This window comes from Lonchura striata, chromosome 11 (genome assembly GCF_046129695.1).
Source record: "Lonchura striata isolate bLonStr1 chromosome 11, bLonStr1.mat, whole genome shotgun sequence".
Taxonomy (NCBI): domain Eukaryota; kingdom Metazoa; phylum Chordata; class Aves; order Passeriformes; family Estrildidae; genus Lonchura; species Lonchura striata.
This window is the reverse complement of record NC_134613.1, coordinates 13459123-13476417: the sequence shown is the minus strand read 5'-3', so window position 1 is coordinate 13476417 and position 17295 is coordinate 13459123. Positions and strand designations below refer to the sequence as shown.

At 40.9% G+C, this 17295-nt stretch overlaps 1 protein-coding gene across 1 annotated transcript in view; it reads right to left on the bottom strand.

Annotated features, from left to right (window-relative positions):
* Nucleotides 1-17018, bottom strand: part of SEMA6D (semaphorin 6D) — a 206700-nt gene extending 189682 nt beyond the window's left edge. Inside the window, exon 1 of the mRNA XM_021537470.2 lies at nt 16939-17018. The gene's annotated coding sequence lies outside the window, so the exon portion shown is untranslated. The remainder of the gene's footprint in view (nt 1-16938) is intronic.
* Nucleotides 17019-17295: the final 277 nt, after the last annotated feature.

Here is a 17295-nt window from a genome sequence, read left to right as displayed (position 1 = left end):
AGTGACATAATGAATTGCCCTGTCTCTAGAAGACATGGTAAATTGTAAAACAAACTTGTATAGCAAATTAATAAGCTGAAGCACAAGGCAGGGTACTTCAGAGGGAACAATGTGGACTGCTCTTTGGCTGCAGCTGGACAAAACCAGCCAGCTTTAACAACTGCCTGTTATCAGGGAGCTTATTCAGCCCTCCCCTAGCATGACCTCTGCAGTTATGCCAGTTCAGAGATACGAACAGGGAAAAAGAAAATATTTTGCACATGCCAGTTTTCCGCACTTTAAAGTCCTTGATGTGGCTCACAATGGGTTTATGAGCAGTAGGAAGCAGAGAATCCAGGCCAGGAAAATTCCTCAACAGCTCCTAGGCAGCACACCAGCTGGAGCTGCCAAACTGCACTGAGGTGGACTTGGAATTGCCAGTGACAACCCAGGGTCTAGCAGCCAGGACAAGAATTAGCTCCCTCCTTCTGCACTGGAGGTGTTTCTGGGTCCTGGCTGAAGTCAGAAGACAGAGCAAGGAAGGTGTGAAAGGCAACAGTGATTGCTGCAGATGATTTTTAACCCATGTTTCAAAGGAGGTTCAGTGCCATTTGCTAGAACCATCCCCTGCACAGTCCTGCTCACACATTAGCTTCAATCTGAACTGCAAACACACAGGGAAAAGGTATTAGCATATGGAGAAGCAGAATAAACATTGAAAATACAATAATGCAATTACACGAGTCAATACCAGAAAACATTGAGGAGGTCCATGGATGGGCAATTAAATGATCAGAGGCAAGGAAGAAGGCTTTAAAAGCCACAAATATTGAGTTTCCATAGGGAATGAACATACAAGGCCTGATATACTGAAGCTATGGACTAAGAATTAGACAACTAAATAAATAAATAGTAAGACAGCATTGTCTGTTTAGCTGAACATCATAAATTTACAGATGATATATAAATACCTAAACCTCCAGAAAGGATAAGGAATAAATTTTGTTCTATTTTGGATTATCCCTCTATTATGAGATACTGCAAATTTTTAGACACTTCTATTTGCTGTTAGATTTAATGTGAAAATTCCTATCTTTCCTTCTTCACCCTTATGATTGTCACAGTACTGCTGGCTTCTTTGCTTTTATTTTTTAAACACATTTATTAGGTACAGCAGCATTAGAGAACAAAAGCAGAAAGAGAAATGACTGTGGCTTCACAGGATCACATGCAGCTTGCAAGAGACACGATCAAGCCAGTTCCACAAGGGGATCCCCTTCCTCAGTCTCCTCCGAGACCATAAAATACAGAGATAAGAGGAAAATAAGATTTTTACCAGTAAAATCCCAAATGTCAGGGAAAAAAAAACCAACATTATATAAGGTAAACCAAAGGCTTTTTCTGTATTTCATATTCATGTGAAAATAACCAATTAAAAGAAATATTCTAAATAGCTCAAGGAAACAGATCATACTCCACAATAAAGACAAGAAAAATTTTCAGTGGCCCTAGCAGAAAAGACCCTTCTCAAGTGCATACCTGGCAAGACATTACTTCAGAAGGAAACAAAATGAATACATTCTTGCCTGCTTCTTAATTGTGCCATCTCTTAACACAACATTGTTTTTCCATGTTGATTTTGCAGTCATGCTTCCAGCCTATGGAAGTGCTCTATGTCACTGTCCTCCCGTTGATCACCACACAGACAGCAACCAAAACATGGTGGGATGTGGATGAATTTGTTTTCCTTCTCAAAGTAAAATCAAGTTAAAAACAATTTTTGCACAGAAACAGTTGCAACTAATAGTTACAATGGTTTTCCTCCTCTGTCCACATTCCAGGGCAAGATTAGCTTTTATCCAGTGAAGATGAAAAGCCGTGAACCTGTGTAGATTTCCTTTAAGACAAAGTATAATTATAAAGTCATTAAAGTCAAGGGAAAGGAGTAATTCACTGATATTTCTTTAGAGGTAACATCTTGTATGCCCTAAAATAATCTTTCTCACTAAAATTTTAATAAGCCTTTGGGTTTTCTCTGAAACATTTAAGAATAGCTGGTAAGAAAACAATTAGAAACGAACAGATGTTAAAACCTATGAATATGTACACTTCCATATTTTAAAATAAAAACATCTTGTACTAACTGTGATTGTATAGAAGACCAACAAAAACAAAAAACCCAAGGAACAAGTCTGCTCCTATTTTTGTTTGCTCCTCCTGTACTTTGCAATAGTGCAGTGTTAGGTAGATGTTCTGTACTGGAAAGTGTCAAGCACTATTAAAAAGAAGAAAATGACTTGCACTGCATTATGGTTTTCACCACTCAAGCTGTTTTTAAAGCACAAATTATTTCTGGCTTTGCTTTGAATAAATTATGGACAGCACATATTGGAAAAGTTGCTTGGACCACTGAGTGCAGTTGTGTGTGTGCTCTGCAGCTTTGGTAGGTGTGGTAGCTGGCACCATGGCACTGGTCTGGACATGAACGAAGCAAACATTCATATGGAAACAAAATTCAGCAGCAGGGAGGCCAAACCCCACTTAAAATCCCCTATAAACTGCAGAGCAACTCCTTGAGAATTTCATTTATTTATTTAAATTTCTATTTCATAGCAGCAATGCGATGCCTCCGGAAATGAATTCATGAAGGATTATTGTCCCACTGAGGTAGTTACACTACCACACTCTTCAGCACATCCCCAACGACACCTCTGACATCATGACAGGCATATATTTAAAAGGGATTAATGCCTGTTGTGCCTCATTGTTTAACTACACACTGACTAAAGAGGACATTAACACACAATATAATACTGAAACATTGCTTTTTGATCACAGAGCTCAGTGGGTAACTACTGCTTCCAGAACATGTCATTTAGAACTTAATGAATTTATTTAAGCATCTGCATTACCCAGCTACCAAACACCTCAAAATAAGAGATGCTGCATTAATATCTGAACTAACAGCACATCCAGGGCATGGCCTGTGAGGTGGGGCAGGTTCCTCAGCGCAGCTCTGCTGCAGAGAGAACTTCAGTCTCAGCTCTCCCTGTCCCTGCCTGTGACAAGGGGAGGCACAGCAGGGCAGGAGCAGCCCAGTGTGTGAGGGCACTGCCCAAAGGCCACCGCTGGTGCACAGCCTCTCCACCGGCACACACCTGCTCCAAGGCTCTGCCTGATCACAGCCCTGCGCCCCTCAAACCTCCGCAGCCTCACCTCCACAACGGCACCCGCGGGATGGGAACAGCATTTTCTGCTCACACTGCCGGAAACCTGCCTGAGCCAGTGATGGGACTTTGACACTCGTTAGCTTGCAAGCGGCAACCTCTGTAGTTCAAAACACAACAAGCTTAATAGGACGGATTATCTAGAGCTTTGTAACTGATCATTTAAAAAACAAAGCACTGCCTCACTTGTTGTACAACTGCAAATTTGCATAGAGGTTGTACTACAAGCAAGTTTTAAAGGAATTTAAATTGATACAAAAGAAAATTTAGATAAATCTCACTTTTATCACTTTCACTTCCATATTACCCCAGGTTAACCACATACAAATATGCCCACACAATTGTTTAAACCACTTTTACCTGATCTACTTCATTTTACAGCAGAGCACTCAGGAGCCGTGCAGGTACCTAAAGGAAGACGTTTGGTGCTATTTTAGATGCCTGAGGGCATCCCACCCTGGCTCTCAACCGCTGCTAAAAAGGCATTAAGTCATCTGTCACACCTGCTAGCCCTGACAGATGTCTCAGGTACCCAAAGCATTTAAAATGGCATTAGATATCTATGTTTAGGCTCCCGAATCTTTTCCTCGGTGTCTAGAGAAAGTGCAAACGAGGGGGAGAATTGGTGTCCTGGAGTCTGTCATTTATCTCAAACACGAGCAGTACAGAAGCAGCAGGAGTGTGAAATCTTTACATTGTCTCACTAATGTATGTTTCCACTCTGCTCCCCCAGATCAATCTGTGCCAAAAGGATACAGTATGTTGTGCATTATTATAAGCAAAAGCTATTGCAATGAGGAAAGCTAGAACAGATTTTGGAGGGTAATAGCATTTCCAAAAAAATCAAACTGGATTTGCATGAGAGAGAAGGATGAAATGCCCTTCTTCAACCACAATTCGAGTGGAATCAGTTTCTTGCTCATTTCTCTCACAATTTATTTGTGGCACAGCACAGGGAAAAAAAGATTTTTTTTTTCTCCCTGCATTTTTTACATATTTATGCTCTCTGCAATAAAGCTCTCTGCAATTGTTGACACCTTTATCTGGACAATCCATAAAGAATCAAAAACAAGATAATGACAAAGGGTCTGAAAATCTACCATCCCAAATGTACTTTCATTTCATCCAAGTGAAAAGAAAAAATGAGCTCAGAATACTATAGCAAATCATCATTTTTCCATATCTAGAGTCTTTGAGAATACAAAAGGGTTTCTTATAACATAACACAAGTTCTTCCTGGGCTTCTACACTGAAATTTATTTATGTGGAGTTTAATATTCTGACTTGAATAGTCTTCTAAAGGTTGTCCCAAACAAAGCCACAAAATATGCCTATTTTACAGCACCTCCTGCCTCCAATTTTTTTGAGCTGTAGGTCAAGGGATTTCCATGTATTTTTTTTTATGCTAGTTTTAAATCATTATAAAAAACCAATCAACAACAACAAAAAAGCGCCAAAAAACCAAACAACAATTAAAAAAAACCCCAAACTCCAAAAAAACCCAAAACCCAAAGTAAACACCCCACCCCAAATAAACTCCAAATAAAAGCAAAAAAGAAAAAGAAGCAAAAAAGGCATTCTGAATTCCTCCAATTAACCAAAATATCTATGGCTTTATTTCAGGATCTTAAAACTGTGCTTCTTTTGCGTGTTTACTTTTACTATATTTTGCCATATTCTTGGTAGAAACACCTTTTGCCAAAATAAAAGCTTTCATGGTTTCATACCAATCACTGAAAGCACCCAAAGGAATGCTGTAGGAAGGAAAATAATTCTAAATCACAACAGAAACAATTACCTCAGACCCTTTCTTGGTCACATGAATTTTCTCCAAGACAGCACAATAAATTGTACTCCAAACTGGTTGTGAACAATTGACACTAACCTACCAAGTTTGGCAAGCAGTTAATTAAGCCCTGTAATGAAATGCTTAAAAATAACACCTTCAGTCTCTGAATCCTCACAAGTAATTGCACAGCTCCAGATCCTTTTCCTGGTTTTACAGTTATTTCTAGGTAAAAAATACTTGGTATATCCCTTTAACTTGGCATTTACATATACAAAGCAAGGAGTTTATTTCCAAGCTAATTTAGACATTAGCAACTTGAGAAAAACACAATGTGTCTGTTGTGGAAGCAGAAGTCCCAAACTACTGGGAAAGGTGCAGTGGTGAGGAGTTATTTTGGAGCTCACCCTCAGCCTTAACTACAAAGATGCTCCACATGAGATAACCCTGAGCACCCCTGGGCTCTGGGGCAGCAGCTGAGCCAAGGGAGGAAGCCAAGGAGCTCTCCTGAAAGCTGTTCCCATGGCTTTCCACACCATGGACAGAAGGAGTCTCTTCGCTTGCAAAGGTACTACATCTCCAAAGCAGGAAGAGAAAAATCAATATTGTGTACAGCAAAGGGAAAAAAAACCACAAAACAAAACCAGCTATTTGTTCTCATTACCAAAAGTTGAATGAGCGCAAGGTCATCAGCTGGCTAGGAAGGGAAATCCACTCACCATCTTGCTGTGATATACCACTTGACAAAGCAGAAGGAAACTGAAGTTCTTCATGTCCATGCCATGTTATGATGCTACAAAATCACTGTGTTAAAAGAATACCCAGGAAACCAAACAACCCTGGCTCCCTAGAACATAAGACTTGAAAATGGCCCTAAGAAATTTCTCTAGTTTTCTATATAATCACATGCTCCACTGTTGAGGATGGAGGCAAAATGAACTTTTCCCTTTAGACCACCTGTCTGGACTTAACTAAGCTGATTATTGTTACTGTGCTTATATTGCAGCAGCACCTAGATGAAGGATGTATATAATCCTTTAAGGCTCATAATCTAACAGTCATTTCACAGCTTGTTTGAAACAAGCTGACATTAGCAGAACAAATGAAATCTCCTGAACACCCCATATAAACAATAGTGAAGACTGAAGAGACTGAAGGAACCTTCAGGCTAAATCAGGAAGTTTTCCCTTGCACCTGTTCCTCTCCCCAAGAGTTCATGTCGAAGATGGACATACCCAGAATGCAGCTTGTGGATCACAAAAATATCCCCATAAATAGGAAAATGCATAAGATGCTCAGCCTGAAGTTCACTAATGCTTGAACAACTTTTTACCAGTTCTTTAGGTGAAAGTTTTACAAATATTTTGTTTGTTGAAGGCAGTACTGATTTCCATGTAGCCTGGGCCTGTGATCAAGATGGAGCACTAATCTTCAGCCTATTTTAGCCACATACAACTCCCTCATTTAAAAACTCAAAAATGTAGAACAATAAATTCAACTGTATTTCCTTTCATTAAACATATAATATTACTACTATAGCTTTGCTTTTCTTCCCTTCTCCATTCCCCACAAATTTTCAGCAATCTTCAGCAAAATGACTTTTTCCTACCCACTTGTATAAATTTGGGTTTTTACAGCACAGTTATTATTTTAAAGAAAAAATATGAAGAGCCCAGCCTTTTCTAAACTGAAAAGGGAAAGTTTTTTGTTGGGGTGGTTTTTGTCTGGGTTGTTTTTTGGAGTTTTTTTTTTTTGGTGGGTTTTGTTTGGTTTTGAGTGTTTCTTTCAAAAACAAACACAAAAATGACAATCAATGTTTGCTACTGAAAAGCAATTCAGACTTTCAGCCCACCAGCCCTGCTGCAATCATGACACTGTTAAAGTTCAGGAGTTTCAACATGACAGAAATCCTGATTCAGACTCCCCCTGTTCCCAACAGCACCTGCACAAATGCAGGAGTGTTTCCTCAGCAGCCCACAGAGCCCACCCCGCGGGAGGGGACACAGCCCAATAATTTGGGTGGTCCAACACTGACTTGAGAAAGCTGCCAACACACCCTGATCTCCATCAACTCAAGCCTGCTAAATCCAACCCACCACACTGAGTGTCAGAATGAAACCTGGAAGCACCACGAGAAGATTAAGAAGTGACAGAGGTGCCTAACCTCCAGCTCATAACATTTTCCAAGTTTCCCATGCAGGGTCTCAGTTTCTTTGCCCATCTCTCACAGGTGGAGGCTTCCAGGACACACCACACTGAAGAGCACTCCATGGCCAGCCTTTAGCAGCAGCCCCACAGTGTGAGGGTTAAAGCTCTTGGCAAAAGCAAAGGTTCCATGTTTCCCTAGGAATGTTTCCCAAGCATGACCTCCAATACATGTAAATGAAACAACATTCTCATTCAACAGACTGGGCTAGATATGAGTATTCATTCATATGAATAATTCATTGTAAAAGACACAGGGATTTTGAAAATCTTACTTCCATGTAATGATTTAAATTCTATACTAGACACAAAGTTTACATAAAAATATGTTGTTCAGTAAGTTGCTGGTATCACCAGCACTGCATATTTTTGTGGCTTTCTGGATTTTACCAAGGTAAGAAACAGATGATCAGCTTTGCCACTATGTTTTATAAATTTTGTAAACATAAATTCAGGAAACAGGGAACCTATCGTTATGCATATTCTAATTCTCAAAAGACTGATATGGTCTTACAAAATATTTTGCTGTAAATATCACCTATAATTTCAGTTTTTGTTCTTGAGTTTTTCCTGTTTTTTTTTTTTTTGTTTGTTTGTTTTCCACCTCAAGAAGACAATATTGAATAGGAAAACAGTAATGAATTACAAACCAGACAGATGAAGAAAGAAAATTTAATGAACCATTACAGATTTTATAGAAAATTAAGTGAACCATTACAGATTTTATACTCCTGTATCAAACTTTTTTCTTTTATTTCAGGGGATATAAAATTCCCAACAGCTGCTTTATGCAGCACAGGAAGCTGCTTTTAAACAGTATATTGTTTTGTTGCCTAACCAACTCTTCCACCTTTCAGACTAATCCTTCACATCACCAAAACCCAAAGATTTACAATAATGAAGTGACAGTAGAGGAGTTTGTATCAGCAGCCAGAGGTGTACATTTCAAGCAGTATGGATACAGTTAAGAGGAAGGCTTCATTGTAAAGAAAATAATGTGCATAATTCAGTAGCTATGCCATTCCACACACATATAATTAACAAGTCTTCAGCTCATTAGCAGGCTGTATAAAATACATATAATATGCTGTGCAAAACTGATTGTGAATAAAAAGCTCCTCATGCATTAAAATAAATTATTTAAATTGTTTTGAAAGATTGCTATCAGTAGCATTCAAGGATATGATTCCCAAAACTACTCGTGGCCCCAGCTTCTTCAGCCTGACATTTTCAGCAGATATCTTGCCATGCTCATTCCAGCAGGACAGATTTGATCAGTGACTGCTGAGGTGCTGCTACAACCCTGAGAGGTGAACGGGACCAGGGCAGCACAAACAGCTGCCCCAGGTTGCCCCATGTCCACACAAATTCCCAAAGGCAGGAGGCCCCAGAACACAGCAACTGCATATTCACTATGGATGCAGAAAGGGCATTTTTGGGGTGCAACACACTTAGTTCAAAGCAGCATCTTCTCTTTATTTGTCTCTATGTCAATTAATAATCTGCACAGCTTCGGTGCTGCATGAAGAGCCAGGCCTTGCTGAGCCCCATGGCACCAGTGCTCAGAGGAGACCCTGACACCACAAAAACGGGTCTCAAGGGATGAAATAGTTACTCCTGAACTGCAGTGACACCTCCTGGCAACAAATCGAGGTGGTCTTTTCCCAAACTGCTTTCTCCAGAAAACTCGTGAGGGTTTCAGCCAAAATGCAACAATCATGGTGCTCCCTCCAGCCTGGCTCCAAAGGCATGCTGCCCAGAATACCAAGCAGAACCTCCTGATTTACAAGGACTTCTGACATTTTAGAAAGCAAGAGGCTAAGATTCAGGAATATCAGCTCTAAGATCTCTGGATTTATTGTACCACACGCTGGTCTTTCTTGAGTGGTTGGAAAAATTGCTGCAAAAGCTAATCAACTGGCAGCTTAATTCATACCATGAATCTTGCAAAGTGTTTTATCACTTCACTATGAAGCCCTGTCTGTTTGCTAAGAGTTTGTACCTCTGCCCTCCACGGATTCCTGACAAACATTGTAAGAATGATTTTGGCAAGAAAAATATAAGTTAACATAGAAGAAAAAAAAAACAAGACTACCTATAACCCAAACATAATAACACAGAAAAAACATTTCCCCCTTCTTCAGTGTAGGCAACAAACTCAGCATAAGTGTGAACTATGCAGAAAGACAGAGATAATAATCGCTTACAAGCATTCTAAAATACATGGACTATCACAGTAGTGGAAGTGAAATTGATTATAGCAGTTTTGAACAGTAGACTTGGAGGCAGAAGGATACCCCTGACCCTTAGCAAGATCCCCAACATGGAAAAGTCCTGCAGTACTGACAACTCAAATATTTATATTCAAGAGAAAGTCAGACTATCAAACGTATTTATTGTCTAAGTTTGTTCAATGTTTTACACAGCAATCTGTGTTCCCCCCAGCCCTGACCAATCACTGTACAGAATTCTGAGGGATTTAATTGCTGTCATTATATTACCCCTGTTGTATTGTTTGTGCTGCCTTTACACAGTACAATTTTCTTTTATACTTACATAATAATAGAAAGCTAGATTTTTGCTTGTTTTCTATTGTGTTGTTCTCTCCCCCTACCCCAACTCTTCAGACACAATTACAACAATTTTAAGTATTTTGCATATGCTGCAAGGCAATCAAGAAAATTCATCTGACAAACTGGATTACAACTGTCTGCCAGAAAACAAAGTGGTGAAAACATTTCCAACAATTTCTCAATGAGTATGTCTGGTAGATGCTCAGAGCACACTGAAATAATGCACAAGGAAGAAGAGCTCTACATTTACAGTTTCAATAAAGCAAAAAGCCCCATGAAAATTATGTATTTCCTCTCATCACATCCAAAGTTACACTACAGAACTCCTTTAAACAACTGAAAGCCTAACAAGGTAAATTCCCTTTTGCAAATAATTTCCATTTTCAAAGATCATGAGCTGAACCATGTGCGTGAACATTTCTACAAGGTAGTGTGGTTGCAGAACAGTGTTACTTCTCAGACTGCAGTGCTCTCAGATTTAACTGTATTTTATCTTCACTCCAGCTTACTTTTAAGCCAATAAATACCTACACTTGTACCAATCCTTTCCACCCTGCACCCATCCATCACCATTGTGAGTAAGGCAGTCATCCTAGGCTGGACTGCTATGGAAATCTCTGCTGCCATCATCACCAGGTAATTTCTCCCCCTTACCCCTGCACTTGTAGACATGCCAGCTCTATGCCCACAGTGATGGTTTCAGTGCACAGCTCCATCTTCCAAGACAAAGTCACTCACAGGGACACTCTGTGCAGAAGTATAATGTGGGAAATCTCAAAGCATGCAGGAGTCCTTGTAGCAGTGGAGTGCTCCAGTTGTGTTAATTCACACTGCTTTTCTTTCTTAGCTGGCTTTCAAGCACAGACACATCCCTGCAGGCCTGGGGATCTGCACACAGAAGATTCCAGACTACCCATGGCGTGCCCAAGACAGGACAGGAGCTTTGTGCCTGCCCAAAGTTGCCCAATATTTCCTGCTCCAAATGTCATAACATGGACATTTTACAGAAAGGCTTTTTCTTTCCCTTTCTTGTGTTTTTAAAATAAATTATTCATCAGTGACGTATGATAAAGCAAGGGCTTTAGTTTGCTGCATGTAATTTGTTAAGATGAAATGGGAATGCTTTAACAGGAAGAAGTAATGTTTTCCTGGGAAAATCTGAAGGCTTTCCTGTATTGGTGAAAAGATCAAAACAAAATAATTTTTAATGTGACCTCATGATAGAGACTAATGCTTCACACGGAAGAAGAAAAACTTGCTACTTTCTAAGTGTGGGAAATTCTCCATTGAGTTTAAACAGCTGTTTTCTCTGGAAATCCAGCATGTGTTCAACACATTTTATCTTACACATACAGGGACATGGAAAACCCTCCCCAGATTTATTTAGTTGTTTGTGGTTTTTTAAATTAGGTGGAGCTATCCAGGCAATGAGCAGGAAAAGCTCCTCTCCTCAAGCAATTTGAGAAAGAGTGGAGTTTGTCCATTTCCAAATAGGAAAAAGATTTGACTCATTGCCAGAAAAGGAGTGAGATACCTAGAAATGTCTAGGAAACATTAAGTTTTAGTTTAGAAAAAATTTGGATTTGGATACCTGACTTTTTTTACTACCATTTATATGCTGGGATGTTTCACTTTTTATGTTATTTTATGAAACAAAAAGGTATTTATTACCACACTGGAATTTGCACTATAAACACACTTTTTCATGCTAATAATGTTTATGTAATTTCTCATTTATAGCTGAAAAGTCTCATCTTGATCTTTTGCTTTGTGAAATAAATGGTTGATTTCCAATCCTTTTGAAGACAATTTTTCTTTTTAATTTTACAGCCTCAGACAGGCTTATTCACCTGCTCTTTGATTATGGGAAAGTGAAAAAAGTCATACTTACTTGAAATGACAAAATCTAAGTGGCCTCCCTCACCTCAACCTCAATTCAAAGATGCTGAACTCTATGATCTGACATTTTCACGTTGGCCATGTCCAATTCTCCACTGTGCTTTCAGTACATGTGAAGAACTCACTCTTTTCCTTACCACACACCAACAAATAAGTGAGGTTAAAGCATCATTACAGCAGATTTTGGAAATTTGGTCAATATTGGAATTGCAATAGTATTTCCCATTATGAACTAGCAAGGGACTACTAGTCAGGAAGAAGTGCAGGGCTGGACTATTCCTTTTTAGAGCAACTACAAAAAAAGCCAAGATCTGTGCTTCAGCCTCTCCCAAAGAGACTTGTAACACACTGTAGACCAAAACTAAGCTCTGTAGAAGGGAACTGATATCAAAGTTTTGAGCCTTGGAGGAGTAGCAAGGAAAAGGAGCAAGACTGTTGACTCAAGAAGATGGCTCTTTTTGGTTTAGAAGCAAACAGAATTCACCAGCAGTTTGTTAGTTACCTTTTAACAAAGAAAATTAGGATCACATGTCTCAGCCATTCTGTGCAATGGTTCTGCTCTCACCCTTGGGATGAAATTCTGCTGTTTTCAAGAACATGGATATTACCTGCTTTCATAGTAATACTACTCATCAGGATGAAGCCTCTTCACAGAGAAAACTTCACGTGCAGTGTTAGTGGCATGAAAATTCAAGTTCAGAAACATAATACCAGTTCAGAAACATGCTACAGCTGGATACAGAAAATATGTCACATTGTCATGACTAGCTTTGAAGTGAAAGAAAAAGTTGTAGGTGTAAAGAGATCTTAGAGCTAGTGAGCAAACCAAACAGTTGGAGTACAAGGAATTGGGTTCTTTGGATAGACTGAAAGAAACAGAAGTGGTGTATCAGCAGGAAGCATAAGGATTAAGGAATACAAAATATTTCTGAGAACTGAAGGAATATGATCAAAACCAGAAGTCACAAAATAAAGGTAAAAGTGGACTTTGTAAAGGGAATTACAATCTAGCAGAACAGGCAGGGTGGATTCAGCAGAAGCTAAGCTAACCTCACTGAAAAAGGTCAGAGATACTGAAAGGGGATCTCCCGCTAGCAAAACAAAATTAAGAATATGTAATTGAAGCTGCTTAAAAGTACTACTGCAAAACTGATAGGAACTCCTCCTGCTCTGGAAGAAAGGACTCAAAAGCTTCTCTTCCAAGTGGAGATCTTTCCTACTTAAGCTAAAGAAGCAGACCCTTGTCTAACAGCAGCGTAAGCACTTACTGCGTTTGCAGGCCTGCCACAGGAGCAGATCACACTGAGAAACACAATTACTCTTCCTTGCCAAAGAAGGCTAGTCTCAAACATCTGAATTGTATGATAAAGTCAAGTGATCTTCAGCTTACAAGGGAAGAAATAGTTGTTTTATACTATCAAAAAAAATACTCCCCCAAAACCCCTCCCTTGTTCTCCCATTGAATAACATTCATTTCTAGCTGTGAGACACTGCCCGGTATCAGCCTTCGAAAATACTTCATATTTCTTTTCCCTTCTCTTGCTTTGATTAATAATTATGTTGAAGATTTGTCTGATTTTCTGGACACCATTTACATTAGTTCACAATTAATGTATCCACAATACCACCATAATTTGAGACACAGACTTTTCTCCCTTAAAACTTCCTTTAGCTGCCATGCTTACTGACTGTATCCTTGTCTGGAAAAGAGATGGGCATTAAGCACTTTCTTGAGGGACCAACAATACTTGCTTACTTCAGATCAAACCTAGGACTGGCTTTAAGACCTAGGGTTCCTGCAGATGTGCACTTTTGCAATTTTCTATTTCACCACAATGCGTTCCAGGAGAAACACCTGGAGTATCAGGAATAATCAATGTTGCTGTAGTATGGCACAGAAAACCAACAGATAAATTGCTATGTATTCTCCAGTCCATGTTTCATCATCATGTCATTAACACTGTCATTTATGAAAGGGTCTCCTGCATTTTGAATCCACCTGGGTTTGAGTTAATTTAGAAATACAGTGCCAAGGCAGGAATTAATTCCCAAGATAAAGGTTTAAGAGACAGTGTTTAAAAATAAATTAAAACCAGTTGTAAAGAGCAGCAGAATTCAATAATAATTTTTCAGTACCTCTCCTTGTGAACAGCAGAGGATGTGATTCTCCCACTCCATCCACATCCCCGAAGGAACCACCCAGTTTTGTCTCAACCCTCAGCGTGCCAGCCCCAGTGCCAGAGCACAAGGGAACACTCTATCCACCCTGGCTGTGGCCACCACCTCTGCTGTGCTCTCCTGGCACCCAGGAGGAGGTGGGATGAAACTGAACTCCAAAGACCCACATATTTCAAAGAAATCCATTTGTGGAAAAGTGACAGTCCACAGTGTACAATGTCAAGTATAGCCATTAACTGAGGCATTCAAAAGCTCTAAATTGGTTTGGGCCTAAAAATACAGACCCCTTCCAGTGGCTCATTCTTGAGTCCACAGAGGAGGAAGCAGCATTAGAAAAATAGTAACTGTGTTACAAATACCATGTTTAAGAAAGTCTGAGTTGTTAAACATTTAGATAAAAACACAAACCAAGAAATATTTTTTTCCACATTTTAACATGTTAAGAAATGTAATATTTATGCAAGATCTCCTTTAAAATTAGCACACTGCACTTTTTGACCTTTGAAAATTTCAGCTACCTTCTTCCTCAGACATTTGGTAAACCTGACCTTCTGCTGCTGCAGATTGTATGCCTTAACTATTCCAGGATCCAACAAAGAATACTCTCAGACCCCTCCTGTAGCTTTCCCACACTTCCCAAAGTTCCACAACCTGAACACACTGAGGTATTTAAACATAAATATCCAAGACAGAGGAAGACCAACCAAAGATCTGGAGCTAGAACTCATTTCAGTACAACAGTTGTTTTTATTTCTATTTTTACAATGACACCATAATCAGAAAACATGCAAATATGACCACATAAATAAATCTCTATTTTGGGGTACTGAGAAGTTTCAGCAATTGCTTGTAGCATAATGAATGTTTGTAATTCATTAGATTCTATTTAGAAATGCAAAGCACACCACAACATCAGTGATGTTCTCTTTATCTTAACAAAAAGACTACTACATTTAATGTTCTTCTGACAGAGCTAGCATGTTTTGAAATATGTAATTCTCTTCTACAATATAATTTTTTCAATGGTGTGTTCCTATTTGAATCAAATTTACTGTAGTAATGTCATATTTCAGGCAAGCCTCTGCTAATTATCCCAAAGAGCTTCAAAATCTTTACAGTATATTCACTGCATTTACATCTTCTCCACAAACTTACTGGTCTTGTTTATATAATTTTGCAAATGACAAGATGTATAGGATAAAGATCTAAATGAACTAAAAATTGTGTCATGGGCAGAGCCTTCATAGATTTGCAATTTGTAGCTGTCAATCTTCCTACAGCTGCTAGATAACAAAACAACAGTTCTTTTCTTCATGCAGACAAGCAAATTCAATAAAGATTGGTAAAGGCTCTTTTCCAAAAGAAATCTCTGGTTCTCCACTGTCTATTAACCTTTCCTTATACACATTCTAACTTCTTTCTTGTTTTTCTTAGGGAAAGAAAAACACCATAGTAATTCTGTGTATTTTAGCACCATATTTAACCAAATTTGACTTATGTGAAAAATGGGCTTCCAGTGGCTAAATATTTTGGTGAAGAAAAGGAGAGATCTTGAGACTTACAACTCACGTCACACTGTAACTGGAGAACACACAATGGCAGTAATGAAAATGGTCATTAAAGGGAGTCAGTGTATTTTTATGTCAGTTTCTCAATCAAGATCTGCCTGGAACAGGCCAAGTTATATTAACATTTGAAAGAGAATACAAACAAACAGTAAAGGGAAAATAAAATCTTACAGATTCAAAGTTGTGAAATTAATAGGGGTGCAGCCTATAAAATTGGGTTTTTTTCTTTTCTTTGAGATGAGGGAATAAACTGTAGGTTACAAAAGCTGTTAAGAATTGGATCAGGGACCAACATCCACAGTGACAAGAAAGAAAAGGAATTGACTCAAGAGAAAATCATTACAGAAAAAGAAATAAAAATAGAAAATTAAACCAAATTGCTACTGTTGTAGAGAGGGACTAAATGGCTATATTGAGGGATAATGCAAGCATTTTATTCCTGTAAAAACCTTGTATTTCATTTTTAAAACCGCTATAAGGTTTCTTGTTTCTTTAAAAAAAAAAAAAAAACAAACTATTGTAAGTTTCCATCATCACAACGCCAGTTCCACATCATGGGCTTCCCTTTGAAATCAAACTCTACATTAGACAGAGATGTTCAAAGGATGCTTTGCTCCCGAGGGCTACAAAACTCTAAACCTCAACAGACTAATGCATTTAGCAAGTCCACCAAGGATCATCAAACAAAAAGCATTCAAGGCAGGCACGTACATTCGGTCGGTCCACTGAGATGAGCACCCAGCACCACCTGATGCACGCACGCAGTTTGGTGTCACGAGCTGAACCACTTCTTACATGAGATATTTTGAATCATTGCTACCTTGCACAGCTAAAGAAACGCACCTTTGTGGGTGCAGCAAACAAAGTGATCAGGACACAGACTCGTAAGAGGAGAGGATGCTCGCAGGTGCCGGTGCTCGGCGAGTCCCTGTCAGAGAATATTCATTCGCCTCATACATCTCACTGATTACTCGAGATGCACATGTCTTATGACGGCAAAGGGGATTCATGAATGCTGCGCAGAGAGACCTGTACCAGCACGGCCGCTTCTGCTCCAAGACAACATCATTAAAATAAATAAACCCTTCCTCACTCAAAGAGTAAAAAGGTCTGAGGCTCCAGCTGGGAGCAGAACTGGTAAGAAGAAACACCTGAGAAGAATTAACGGGAGCGGCCGCCCCGGCAGCGCCGAGCTCGCAATCGCCCCAAGTGCCGGGCGGACAGACACACGTACCCCGGCGGAGTCCCTCGGCTCGGGGCTCGCGAAAACACCCGTGGAACCACCCGGCAGGGGCTCCGAGCCGCCCCCCCCTCAGCCTCGGCCCAGCTCGGCCCCACCTCGCCCCCAGGCTCGGGGCGCCGCAGACAATGGGCGGGCGGCGAGACCCGCCCGGCGCAGCCCCGCGCAGCGCCCGGCAGCCCCGGCAGCGCCGCTCCGCGCCGGGCAGCGCCGCCGCGGGCAGGCGGCCGGGGCCGCCGCGCCCGAGGCACCGAGGGACGGAGGGACAGAGGGACGGACTTACGCGGTGCGGCGGCGGCCGGCGGGGACTGCGCGGCTCCGGGCGCTGCTGGCGGCGCGGCGGACTCGGCGGCGGCTGCAGCCCGGCCCGCCCCGCCCCGCGCTCCGCGCTCCGCGCCCCGGCCCGCCCCGCCGCCCCGCCCCGCACCTGCGCCCGCCCCCGCCCATTGTCCGCGGCCCGCCCGCCCCGCGCACCTGCCCGCGGCCCCGCGCCGCTCCGCCGCTCCGCGCCGGCCCCCGGGGAGGCGGCCCCGCTCCCCCGGGCTGCTCGCCCGTATCCCTGAGGGCTGCGCGGCCGCGTCTGGGCAACCTGGCATCTGCCCCAGCCGCCTCCCGCCGGCCCAGCTGCGCTGTGAAATCT